This window comes from Ambystoma mexicanum, chromosome 3q (assembly GCF_040938575.1).
Source record: "Ambystoma mexicanum isolate Mex_15411 chromosome 3q, UKY_AmexF1_1, whole genome shotgun sequence".
NCBI classification, from domain to species: domain Eukaryota; kingdom Metazoa; phylum Chordata; class Amphibia; order Caudata; family Ambystomatidae; genus Ambystoma; species Ambystoma mexicanum.
In genome coordinates this window covers 132,381,764-132,395,256 of record NC_090926.1, presented here as the reverse complement: position 1 = coordinate 132,395,256, position 13,493 = coordinate 132,381,764, and the positions used below count along the sequence as shown (strand labels likewise).

Below are 13,493 nucleotides of genomic sequence, written 5' to 3'. Positions count from 1 at the left end.
CCCCCTTTGGAAGGAATTAGAGGAGGGAGCTGGGATCATCTTTTCGGCTTTCTTGCTGTGGGCGTTACCGCGCGCAGCTGCATCGCAGGTTGGGAGAGGCAGTGCTGATCCCTTGAAGGGGCTGCTCGTGTCTGTAGATGTTTGCAGAGCGTTCAGAGCAGTGACGCCTCCTCGCCAGCAGGGGGCAGGCCAAGTATAGTGAAGTGGTTCAGAGGTACCGGGCGAACTCACGGGGTGGGGGGCTTTGTTGGTTGTTCGGGGGTTGTTTAGTGGGGGCCAAAAAAAAAAAATATTTAATTGAAGTAACATATACGGCCTCAGTCTGGTTTGGGTAGTTTGTTGGTGGTTCCTCCCCCTTCTAAATTCATGGGTCTTTGATTTGGTCAGCGGCGTATAAGTGGCCACCAATATTAGTGAGGTAATTTAGCTTAGGTTGGGGATTTTTTGGGGTGTCTACTATGTCTGGTACGCCCTCTCGTGGCTGTTTGGTTCCCCCGGGTAGGTTTTGGCTCAGGGGCTAGTTATTTAGGGGAAGGACAGCAGGGGTTTATTTAGGAAAAGGCAGGAAATTAAAATAAAATAATGTATAGATTAGCACAGGATTAGTGACTGAGGGACAGATAATTGCTGTTATTTGCAGATGCTAGGTGTATACATTTATTTAGGGCCAATTTTGTAGGTTTATAGTTGCACAGGGAATTGCCAGGCTCAATAAGAGGCTTTTCTTCCCCTGTTTGGCAGCGCGCTAGTGAATAAGTGGCTAAGGTGCTGTGCACAAGTTGAAGCGGCACGTCTGCATATATTTTTAGGGCCAGAACTGAAGAGGGGATATATTTGCACCCAGTTAGAGTACTACTGGGCACCATGGTGGGGTAAGGGGCCAAGAGGAAGGGATTGGTGGATGCCAAGGCACTGAGGGAAGCCTTAGAGATCATTAGCAGGGCATCCAAAGCCTAGCTTGAGGGGGTTGTGGGGGAGGTTACGGGCGAAGGGGGGATGGTGGAGGAAGGCCGCAGCGGAGAGCAGTGGCAGATGGGGCTCTCGCGGTAGTGGTGGCATGTAGCCCCACGGCAGGTAGAGGGGAGGTCTGGGAGTTTAGGGGTAGGAAGATGAGGAGGGAGATTGACAGGAGAGCGGCCAGGGGGGGAGTGCTGTTAGGAGAGGGGTCAGGAAGGGGTTTGGGGGAAAATGACCTGGCGGATGAAGGGGACGTTAGGAGTTTGCAAAAAGGTGCAGGGCGGGTGGGGGGTGAAGGTGGGGGTGACGGGGTGCAGAAAGGAGCGACAGGGCAGAGGGGCAAGGGAGGAAAATACCTGCAGAAGAGTGCAGGTGGGAGGAGGAGAGAGCGGTCCCCTTTGATTAGTGAGGTAAGGGAGGGGCATGGAACGCCCCCCCCCAGCTAGGAGGATTTCGGGTGGAGGGCACAGAGCAGCCCCAGCTATTTCAGAGGTGGAATATGGAGAGGGTTTAAGAACAGCCCTGCCACAAAATTCGAGAGGACAGTCTATAGGGCACAGCACGGCCCCTAGCGAGGAGGACCACAGGGTGGAGGAGAGGACCCCTCGCCCGAGAGAAGAGGACCAGGAAGGGGTTTATGCGGCCTCGCTGAGAAGACGCTGATGGAGTGGTGGGGTGGACGCCCCGGGCTCACAAGAGGAGGATCTGCCCGGCCAGAGCATGTGCTCGCAACAGCAATGGTATTACATGGGCGATGATGAAGGGGTGGAAGAATACGTGGGGCAGTGGGAGGATGAAGGGTACATTGCTGTAGGGAGGAGGGAGAGGGCGAGAAGTGGCCTAAGATGGGAAGGCGAAAGACAGGAGCAAGGAGGCTCGGGGGAAAGAGGTTGGTGGGATAACTGGCTGGGTGACTGTTGACATGTTTTGTCCCCGCAGCAGGAGCCCAGTAAGGAAGGAGATGAGGAGCGTCGGAGGGGAGGCCACGCTGCAGAGGGGCGATGGCAGGGCAGAAAGAGGTGAGAGGGAAGGGGACTGGTCAGCGGCATGGCAGAGGGGGGACACAAGGTTGGGGCCAAGAAGGGAAGAGACAGGGTTGCAAGGGGTGAGGAGAGAGATTGGCGTGCATGCTATGGGAGCCTAGGTGGGGGAGAAGGAGATTTCTTCGGTGGAGGTGCAGACAGACAGGGTGATTGAGCCCTTGGCACCCCAGGTACAGGTTACAAAGAAGAAAGATACAGAGGGAAAGGGCAAGGAGAAAAAGCTGCCATACATGGGCATTATAAAACCCCTGGGAGCACATTTGATGGCAACGACAAAGGATAAGATATGGGCAGGGGAATTTGTGGACGTGTTCAAGCTGCTTCATAGGGAGGTGAGAGCCAAAGAGGCTTCTAAAGAGGAGAGGGAGCTGGCCTCCCGTCCAAAGGTACTGGTGACGATTGAGAATTGGACATCAGCTTTTATTGTCTATGCGAGTGAGAAATTTCCAGAAAGATGTGTGGCTCTGTTAAAGTACATGGATGTGATTAGAAAGGCATTCTCGAGTTTCGGGGGCTTTGCTTGGGTGCGTTATGATGAGAAGTTTAGAGCAAGGTTGGTGGAGGACAGTCAGGCAGTTTGGGGGGAGATAGATATGGATCTCTAGTTGCAATGGATGGCGCTGACCAGGCCTGCTCCAACGGTACAAACGGCAAGCGGCTTACCCGTGCCTTACCAGACCTTTCTTGGTCGCCCTGCCATAGAAGGGGTGGGAGGAGGAGGCAGAGGTCAGCCCTCAGCAGCATTTTGGGCATTCAATAAAGAAAGCTGCACAAGGATGATGTGCAAATTTAAACACGAGTGTGGCAGGTGTGCGGCACCCGATTACACATTGTTTTCAGGCAGGGGTTAGAGGGAAAGGGCGAGGAGCGGGGCAGGGAGGTGGGGGTGAAGGACCGTATGCCAGTTAAAGTGGGGGGTTCCTGTAGGTGGGGCATCAGTTTATCGGAAAGGGAGGGGGCGCAAAGATTGGGTAGAGGATTTGGGGGTGATCCCAAGGGTGTAGGAGAGGGGTGAGTAGGAAAACGTTTAGGTAGGGCACGGGAGGGCCGAGGGGGAAGATGTAACTGAAAAATGTTAGGGGGTGGTGGCCGTCATTGGGAGCACGTGGACGATGGTGATGAAGCCCTCACGCTTGCCGCACAACAAGGTGAGCAAGCTTTGGGGGGACGTGAGAGGGTTATAGGAGCACAGAGTCAATACGGAGAGACTCACAGAGGTTAAGAGGATATCGCAACTTCCTAGCGTACGGTAGTAGCCCCGGTTTGCAGAAGGGGCAGGAGACAGGACACATGCTAGGGTGGGAATTGAGTATGCACAGCATGGGAGGAACTTAGCTTGTTTGGCCCTTGGTGCAGTTGGGGGAATGAGGAGAGGTGACTGCATGGACGGGGGTGTGGGAGCGCCCCTGGTGCAGCCGGGGAAGTGATGAGATGTGACTGCATGGACGGGGTGCACGAGGGCCCCTGGTGCAGGTGGGAAACATGGTGTAATGGACGCAAGGTGCTGGAAGAGTAAGTTATATGGATTGGACTTCATGGACGGGGGTGCAGGTTTGGCCCCTGGTGCAGTGGTAGAGAGGAGTAATGAGGAAAAGGCCCTCATAGACACGGGTGCACGTGGGCCCCTGGTGCAGGGTGGGCAACACGGGGCAAACGTAGGAAGGTGATGGAGGGTGGGGGGCAAGGGTGAACAGGAGGGTAGTAGGATAGAGGAGGAAGGGGGTCTAAGTGGGGATAGGTGCATTGTTTAAAGGATAGGTGATAAAGATGCGAATTATAGGGGGCCAGGTAGGAAAGGACCGGGGGGTGTTTCCGTAGTGGGAATAAGGAGGTGGTCAGGTGAGGATGGGTTGTCTGAGGAATGCGTTGGTAGCGGTGGGAGCAAAGGTGTAGGAGTGTGGAACTCATTAGTTTAGGATGGGTGTGGCATCTGAAGGTAGTCGGTTGGGTTTATCTGAAGATAAGGTGAAAAGTTGGGGTCGGTGGAGGTCCGGGAAGGTCAAAGGGTATATTAGGGACTTCGGTAAAGGGGCTGTTTGAAATATGGATGGGGCGCAGCGAAGGGCTGATTGTTGTGGGGTGGTCATGACTGAAAAGTGACATTGTAATTTATTTTTTAGATGCAGTGCGGAGGCCGGGGGAGATGCCACAGATTTGGATTTTGGGCCACTCCATTGTTAAGTGGGTGGTGAAGGAGGCGGAGAAAAGGGTTTTTTGGCACCCAATTGGGGTGTAGCTACAAAGTGGGGCTGGTAAGGTGGTCATGTTTAGGGGGGCTTCGTTGGGATCAGCTGCTGCCTATGTTGGTGGGGTTGAAGGAGCGCTATGGGTGTCCAGAGGAGGTGATCATTGATGCAGGGGAGAATGACCTAGTAAGAGAGACAGGTGTGGCTCTGCTGAGAAAAATGAAGAGGGATTTGGTATGGGTCTGGGGTATATGGCCCAAGGCTAGTGTAGTGTGGACAAAACTGTTGCCAAGGAGAGTATGGAGGGGAGCGGTAAGTGAGGGTCCAATAGAGCGGACGAGGAAGGGTATCAATAGAGAGATGGTAAAATGTTGTGGCTTGGCGAAAGTGTTGGTTTTGGAGCACAAAGAAATAGTATATGAGGACTTCAAGATTTTTCGGGAGGATAATGTTCACCTGTCAATTTATGGGAACAGTTACTACCTTGTGGATTTGACCTTGCAGGTGCAAGAGATAATAAGGAGTTGGAATTAGAAGGAAGTTGGTAGGAGTGGGGCAGAAGGAACACCTCAGTGGAGGGTTTTTCTGTTGCTGGGGGCATGGCCCATTTTAGAGGCGGGAGGAGTGAAGCACAATGGGGAATAGCACAGGAAATTATGGGGGTGGTGCTGTTTGCACAAATGAACTACCCCGGGAGAACAGGTGTTGAAGATGGAGGGGCATGGCCCTGGGGAGAAAGCGGGACGCCTTGAGAAGATGGTAAGGAGACAGTGGGGGCCAAGGGACAGGAAGGGAGGAAGTGGAACTGATTTAATTATTTAATTGTTGGGGGGAATTGAAAGTGTTTAATTATTACATTTAGTTTTGTTGTTAAAACATCTTGTGTTAGTCTGTAAGGCAGGGAGCCAGGTTAGCGGTTATTTGTGAGCTTTGGCCTGTCACATTAAAGCAAACTTTTCCACTACAAGCGAGTCTGGGTGTTTCTGTGCAGTAAGCCCAAAAGGGGAGAGATGCTTGAAATCCTGCAACAACTGCAAACACACAAGATATTGTATAGGTATTATATAGGTGGACTTTACCTTTTGCACTTTTATTCACCTGGGAGGGCAAACAGTATCAAGTGACAACAAAGGAGGAGGGAGCACAAATTTTGCCTCTGAATCAGGAAGGTCAATGGGATTCAAATACTAGGGTTCGGGAACATGTTCCCCAAGGCCCACAATACTGAGAATGGACAGCGCTCCAGGACAAGAAAAGCGAGAAAGCCTCCTGCCCCTTGAACAAGCAGAGTTTTAACTCGTCGAGAGGAAGTTGATGCGGAGAAGCAAGGTACATTTTACAGAGCATGAATATCCTAATGTACATTTGGGGCTACGTAGAGGCTCATCCTGGATCCTATAAGAGAAACATAAAGAGGGTTTTAGTATACCTGCATTTGTCAATGGTTTGGGAGGTAGGCCATCTCCAAGGACAGAGTCCGAGAAGAGTTTAGCAATGATGGTTTACGCCAGGGAACGGGAAAAGATGTTGGTGAACTGTTGGGGGAGGGAGGGAATGGGTACAAGTTGGGAGTTAAAATGTAAATTTGGGGGGGGTGGGTTGGTACACAGAACGGGAATCTGAAGGTCAGAGGGTGGTCCTTGGAGGTGCATCCCAGAGGTTGTGACGCTGTTAAACTATTATACCATCCAGTGTTTGACTCTAAATATAAGGGGACGAATACCCCTGTTAAGAGAAGGAAATTGGAGCGATTGCTACACACGCATCAGCCTGATCTTGTTGCTTTACAAGAAACTCACATTAGATACCAGGATTGGCACAAGCTGAAGCTTAAGCAATATCCAATAACTAGGCAGGCTAATGCAAATGGGAAGACAGCGGGGTACTGATTGCCTTTAAAGCAGGGGTGCAGGTCTCTATTACCTGGGTAAAAGCTGATAGGTAAGGCTGCTATTTGTATCTACTGGTACAACTAGGATCGATGACTACCGCTTTAGCTTCTGTATATGCCCCTAATACAGGGCAGGAGGGGTTTCTGAAAACAATGTTGTCTAATTTGGAACAATGCGGTCAGGGAGAAATAATTTAATGGGGAATCTAAACATTGCATGGGACCCTGTATGGGAAAGGAGCTCTAGCACCATGCGGGCACGTCCCCTGGCCTCCTCTAGGGCTCCTACACAATAATTTGAGCAAATGACCCTTAAAAATATCTGGCCAACGTTGAAGGGAGAGGAGAGAGCGTACACTTATCATTCTCATGTTCACAAGTCCTTGTCAAGGATAGATTATTTTTGGGCCACGGTCCGATTGATAGGTAGAGTAACATGCATAGACACACACAATCACCATCTCAGATCATACCCCTTTGTCCATAGACGTTAAGCTTCCCAATATTGTTCCCGCACTCTGGAGTTGGAAATTCCCAAAAGGAATGTTAGCAGATCAGGTTCTCTGTGATGAAATAGACGCTAAAATCAAGGATTATTTTAACACTAACATGGGTGGGGAAATAAGCTTAGACATGGGGGGACATTCCGAGTCTGGAGGTAAGGGAAAAACGATGCCGGTAAAGGATTACCGGCATCGCTAACCGCTCCGGGCTATTCCGACCTGAGACCCCGCTATTAGCGGCACTGTTAATAACGGCATGGGCGCGAGCACGCGGCCCATCAAACCGGCAATACCGACATGCCGCTAATGGGAGGAAATCACAAGTCAGGCGGACAAGCAAATACCGGCATCATGAAGGCGCTATTAGGGGATACCGGCATCTCGAACCAACCGTAAAATGCAATGTGCTGTGTACCCAACTGCCACAGATGCACACAATCAGCACAGGTGGAGGCAATGGAGTCTGGGCCAGTACAAAAGGAGCATACCCACACACCACACCCCTTCCCACACCAAGATGATTCCAATAGTAGTAGCAATACTGGAGCTGGAGGACATGCCTGCATTGCAACACCAGCAACAACAACAGCAACAGCAGGCACCACAGAGGGGACGCAAGAGGAGAAGGAGGATGAGACAGGCCCAGCATGCCCCACCAGTGGAGCCAGCAGTACCATGCAGGCAGCCCCCAATCCCTCGCATTAGAGTCAGTCCTTTCAACCTAACCCCGGAGCAGACCCACACCCTTTACCGACTGGACCGGGACACCATCACCACCATTGTGGACATGATACACAACGACATTGTCAGCCTCATTGAAATACGCACCGCCATCCCCCCTCTGCTGAAGATAGTGTTGGTGCTCCACTTCCTTGCCACAGAAACCTACCAGCACACAGTGGGGCACATGCATGGCATATCACAACCCTTATTTTCTCACATTCTGAAGCAATTGCTGGATGCCCTCCTCAAGCACACAAGGGACTACATATCCCTACCACGGACTCCCCAGGAGATTCTTGATACCAAAGTTGGCTTCCATGCACTGGCAGGCATGCCAAATTGTATAGGTGCCCTCGACTATACCCACGTGGAGTTGGTGGTCCCGCATGCCATGGAGGTGGTGTACCACTCCATCAATGTGCAGATGGTATGCGACTCCAGCAAGATCATAACACATTGTTGTGCCCAATATCCTGGATTAACTCATGACTCTTTGGTCCTGCGAAACTCCACGCTACCCTGATACATGGAACGACATGCTGGACAACATGCCTGGCTGCTTGGTAAGTTGCATGACAGGTATATGGCACTGATTTGGGAGGAGAGATACAGACACCACCATGGTGCACATCACTAAACACTATGCCAAAAGCATCCCAAACAGAACATGACATCCAGATCCATTGGGACAGAAGAAAGGTCAACACCTATCACAACATGACAAACAGTAAACCCCACCCCACATCCCACTAAACATGCACCACTCATCAGCGGACCTCACCTTCCGTAACACCATCCAGCAACATGCAGTGAATATGCACTATGTAGCTGTCTCCAGCAAATCACCACACAGGACAAGCATCCATGGGAGTGCATTGAACCAAACCACAAGGGAATCCACTGTCTGTCACAGGGCCGCCACAACCACAGGAACGCAGCATGTCACCATGGCAAAAATCAGCGCTGAATGCCTAATATAGCAGAGCCTACTACCAACGCTCCCAGTCAGCAATTCCAACAGAAGACAACACATCACAAATTAGACATGAACACAGCTGTATGCGTGCACGATGCATGTGCAACAAGACGGCAGTGCACACCATGTATCATCTTGAAGATGCAACCCACACCATTAGTGCATGGCACAGGACACATTGTGGGCCTGAAAAGGGCGTGCACACAACCAGGGACATGTGCATGTGACCAATGATAATCTACAGGCATGTGTGACTAGTACAGCTGTCCATCATGATTCGACTGACATGTACCTTATGTGGCCTCCCATGCAGGTGACAGTGGCTATCCCTTGAAGCTGTGGCTCCTCACCCCTGTCCGAAACCCACAGAACAGGCATGAAGAGAACTACAATCGTTTCCACACCCGTACCCATGTGGTCATTGAGCAGACCTTTGGCCTGTTGAAGGCACGCTGCCTTAGCCGGTCGGGTGGGGCACTCCTCTACAGGCATGAGAAGGTGGCCAAGTTCATCATGGTATGTGTAATGCTGCATATATAATGAAATGGTAAATACCCAAATTTTTGTTATCGGGGAAACAATTCTCACAAGGGTAAATATATATGAAGCAAAAGGGTGCCGAAGCACAGAGAATTGATTACCCCTCTCTTAATCGAAAAAGGGAGTTGTAAGAGGAGAGTATTAGTCACACCAAGAAACAAAAACCAACAGATATATACAAATTCTTTAGCTTATGCAACAGTGACTGACACGAAAGGACAAAAGCAATGATTGTAGCTAAAAGACATTTCTTTTTAATATGATCCAAAAAATTCTATTAAAAAAATATGGTGAATTCATACATATTTGTTATTAAAAAAAACAACATATAGTGAAAAGGGGTATGTCAAAATAGAAATGACAAGGAGAAAGATTCTTTTGACAAATTAGTTAAAGAGACGACTAAATTTAGACGTCCCTTGAGAGATTGAGTGTCGACATGTTTCGGCCATCTAACGCATTGGACATCCTCTCTGTTGTCCATTAGGAAAAGGGTGTCAAGGCCATCTTCAGGACAAAGGATTTCTTCCCACATGTCTTCACGTACAAGGTATTACCCCAACAGGTGATGTATATTCAACATCAATGATCTAAAAAATATATATATATATATTTACAATTAGTTCATCCGACAAGTAGTTGGCATGTTTTTGAAACATCACTCATGTTCTCTACTGTGCTGCTGGTTGGTGCAGTCAATCAATCTTAAAGTTTCTAAACATTTTAACCAAATACCACATGCCCAAATGACATTGCACATTGTTATATTTAACCAAAAGAAATATTGTGTCAACCAGACGATCTATCTACATAAAGGTTAAAACATGACATATACATACAATAGTGTGACATGTAACTCTTGAAAATTCTCTTACTTTTTTCTCCAGTTCGAATGAGAAAGTGGGGACGATGATAAATAACGTCGCTCGAGTGGATGATTTATTTTCACCCTGCTGCCCAGGTCTAAATTGAAGTGATAGTACCATGTGGCAAAAGAACACCTTATTCTAAATTCAAAATTTAAGTGATTCAGACGACATTTTCTGTCCGTTTATGCTTTCCTCAACTATTTAAGTTTAAGCCATGGCCTATTCATTCTGAACAATGGACACAGTATTGAGTCCATTTATAAGGCTACTTCGTTGCCAGAAAGCGTTTACTATTACAGCTACAAGTTAGTTCGACATGTCAGTCACTGGACACTGCATGGTAATACTTACATTCAGGTCGTGGTCTTGATTCCACAGGACAAAGAAAACACCAGAGGCAAACGTGTTTGTTGGCACAAATCCAGTGGCAAAATTGTTGTCCTACTGGGATACATAAAGACTGGTAGTGAGGATTCATGTTTATTAAAAAAACAGGGATGTATATTAGAAAGCTCTATGCACGTGATTTACCTGTCTAGGATGAATTATATTTACGGAGGGTACCCTGTTTAGTTTATAAATTCCTGGTCCCCATCTAAATAAAGGTGGAGACGTTCATTAGCTGCAAGTGTACACAGTAACAGAGATAATTGTAGAAGCATCCTCATATGGATACATACCGATGACTGCTGAAGTAAATCAAGTATTGGCTGATCACAGGCTTCACAATGAAATGGTCCGGTGCTGAAAAACACAATGGATGTGCACAGCTGAGTAGTGCAGCGGTTGCTGTAAGGCTAACCTGACAAACACAACAAAACGACAGAAAGATGAAAAAGGTATGTGTGTTCCTCCGTCGTGAGTAACGGAATGGGGGAAATACATCAGAGTAGTCTGCACAGAGGTACGTCGTCATAACACGCTCGCTATTTAAACGATTTCCTAGTTTAAAAAAGACCCCGAGCTAAGAAATGACTAAAAACGTGGTTGCAAAAGACAATGTGCAGCCATAAAAGAATTTACTAGTTTCCTGCTGTGTTCTTGAGTGAAGCCGCCAGCCGAGTCAGACTCGATCTGGGGGAAGAGGTATTTATACGGTTGATACTAGTTCCCATCCGAGAAACGGACCATCGGTTGTTAGGGCCATTTCTCAGATGGGAAATAGCTGCTTCAGTGTGAGTGAGCTAGTTCCCATTAGAGAAATGGCCCTTTTTTGCCCCCTAGTGGCTAAGTCCTGAATAATAACGGGAACTAGCCCACTCACACAGAGAAGGCTAGTTCCCATTAGAGAAATGGCCCTTTTGCCCCTAGTGGCCAAGTCCTGCATAATAATGGGAACTAGCCTACTCAAACTGAGAAGGCTAGTTCCCATTAGAGAAATGGCCCTTTTTGCTCCCCTAGTGGCCAAGTCCTGCATAATAATGGGAACTAGCCTACTCACACTGAGAAGGCTAGTTCCCATTAGAGAAATGGCCCTTTTTGCCCCTAGTGGCCAAGTCCTGCATAATAATGGGAACTAGCCCACTCACACAGAGAAAGCTAGTTCCCATTAGACAAATGGCCCTTTTTGCTCCCCTAGTGGCCATGTCCTGCATAATAATGGGAACTAGCCCTCTCACACAGAGAAGGCTAGTTCCCATTAGAGAAATGGCCCTTTTTGCCCCTAGTGGCCAAGTCCTGCTATTTCCCATTAGAGAAGTGGCCCTTTTTGGCCCTAGTGGCCAAGTCCTGCATAATAATGGGAACTAGCCTACGCACACTAAGAAGGCTAGTTACCATTAGAAAAATTGCCCTTTTTGCCCCTAATGGCCAAGTCCTGCATAATAGTGGGAACTAGCCCACTCACACTGAAACAGCTATTTCCCATTAGAGAAAGTGCCCTCCGACCTGGAAAGGCAGAAAGGTCCTCTTGTCTAATGGGAACTAGCCCACTCACACTGAAGCAGCTATTTCCCATTAGAGAAACGGCCCTCCGACCTGGAGAGGCAGAAAGGTCCTCTCGTCTAATGGGAACTAGCCCACTCACACTGAAGCAGCTATTTCCCATTAGAGAAGCGGCCCTCCGACCTGCAGAGGCAGAAAGGTCTTCTCTTCTAATGGGAACTAGTCCACTCACACTGAAGCAGCTATTTTCCATCCCTCCGACCTGGAAAGGCAGAAAGGTCCTCTCGTCTAATGGGAACTAGCCCACTCAGACTGAAGCAGCTATTTCCCATTAGAGAAGCGGCCCTCCGACCTCCAGAGGCAGAAAGGTCCTCTCGTCTAATGGGAACTAGCCCACTCAGACTGAAGCAGCTATTTCCCATTAGAGAAAGGGCCCTCCGACCTGGAAAGGCAGAAAGGTCCTCTCGGCTAATGGGAACTAGCCCACTCACACTGAAGCAGCTATTTCCCATTAGAGAAACGGCACTCCGACCTGGAAAGGCAGAAAGGTCCTCTCGTCTAATGGGAACTAGCCCATTCACACTGAAGCAGCTATTTCCCATTAGAGAAACGGCCCTCCGACCTGGAAAGGCAGAAAGGTCCTCTCGGCTAATGGGAACTAGCCCACTCACACTGAAGCAGCTATTTCCCATTAGAGAAACGGCCCTCCGACCTGGAAAGGCAGAAAGGTCCTCTCGGCTAATGGGAACTAGCCCACTCACACTGAAGCAGCTATTTCCCATTAGAGAAGCGGCCCTCCGACCTGCAGAGGCAGAAAGGTCTTCTCTTCTAATGGGAACTAGTCCACTCACACTGAAGCAGCTATTTTCCATCCCTCCGACCTGGAAAGGCAGAAAGGTCCTCTCGTCTAATGGGAACTAGCCCACTCAGACTGAAGCAGCTATTTCCCATTAGAGAAGCGGCCCTCCGACCTCCAGAGGCAGAAAGGTCCTCTCGTCTAATGGGAACTAGCCCACTCAGACTGAAGCAGCTATTTCCCATTAGAGAAAGGGCCCTCCGACCTGGAAAGGCAGAAAGGTCCTCTCGGCTAATGGGAACTAGCCCACTCACACTGAAGCAGCTATTTCCCATTAGAGAAACGGCACTTCGACCTGGAAAGGCAGAAAGGTCCTCTCGTCTAATGGGAACTAGCCCATTCACACTGAAGCAGCTATTTCCCATTAGAGAAACGGCCCTCCGACCTGGAAAGGCAGAAAGGTCCTCTCGGCTAATGGGAACTAGCCCACTCACACTGAAGCAGCTATTTCCCATTAGAGAAACGGCCCTCCGACCTGGAAAGGCAGAAAGGTCCTCTCGGCTAATGGGAACTAGCCCACTCACACTGAAGCAGCTATTTCCCATTAGAGAAACGGCCCTCCGACCTGTAAAGGCAGAAAGGTCCTCTCGTCTAATGGGAACTAGCCCATTCACACTGAAGCAGCTATTTCCCATTAGAGAAGCGGCCCCCCGACCTGCAGAGGCAGAAAGGTCTTCTCTTCTAATGGGAACTAGCCCACTCACACTGAAGCAGCTATTTCCCATTAGAGAAACGGCCCTCCGACTTTTCTGCCTCTCCAGGTCAGAGGGCCGTTTCTCTAATGGGAAATAGCTACTTCAGTGTGAGTGGGCTAGTTCCCATTAGACGAGGGGACCAATTGATCTCCTGTTGATCATCAACTTGTCCCGAATGTCCTCTTTCTGATAATGTTCAAAGCAACACTTTATAGCCAACCCTCACAGTGCTGTAACAAACTCCTCAATGGTCTCACAACATTTCTGTTGTCTGATGGAAAATTGATAACAAGCCAAAATGTTATTCCCCTTCACCTCGTAATGCTTGTCCATCTTGGCTATGCATACATCAAGCTGGTTGCCCATCTTG

The 13,493-nt window shown here is 49.1% G+C and overlaps 1 long non-coding RNA gene across 2 annotated transcripts; it reads right to left on the bottom strand.

The window, feature by feature from the left end:
- Window positions 1–9,050: 9,050 nt before the first annotated feature.
- On the bottom strand, window positions 9,051–10,757 carry LOC138581811 (uncharacterized). 2 transcript variants are annotated; one of them, XR_011304798.1, is made up of 5 exons: window positions 10,712–10,757; window positions 10,369–10,432; window positions 10,220–10,283; window positions 10,040–10,132; window positions 9,051–9,409 (listed from the first exon to the last, which is right to left on the bottom strand). It is a non-coding gene; the product is annotated as an uncharacterized lncRNA (long non-coding RNA). The 2 variants fall into 2 exon arrangements; XR_011304799.1 differs by having other exon boundaries at window positions 10,040–10,129.
- Between the last annotated feature and the right edge of the window lie 2,736 nt (window positions 10,758–13,493).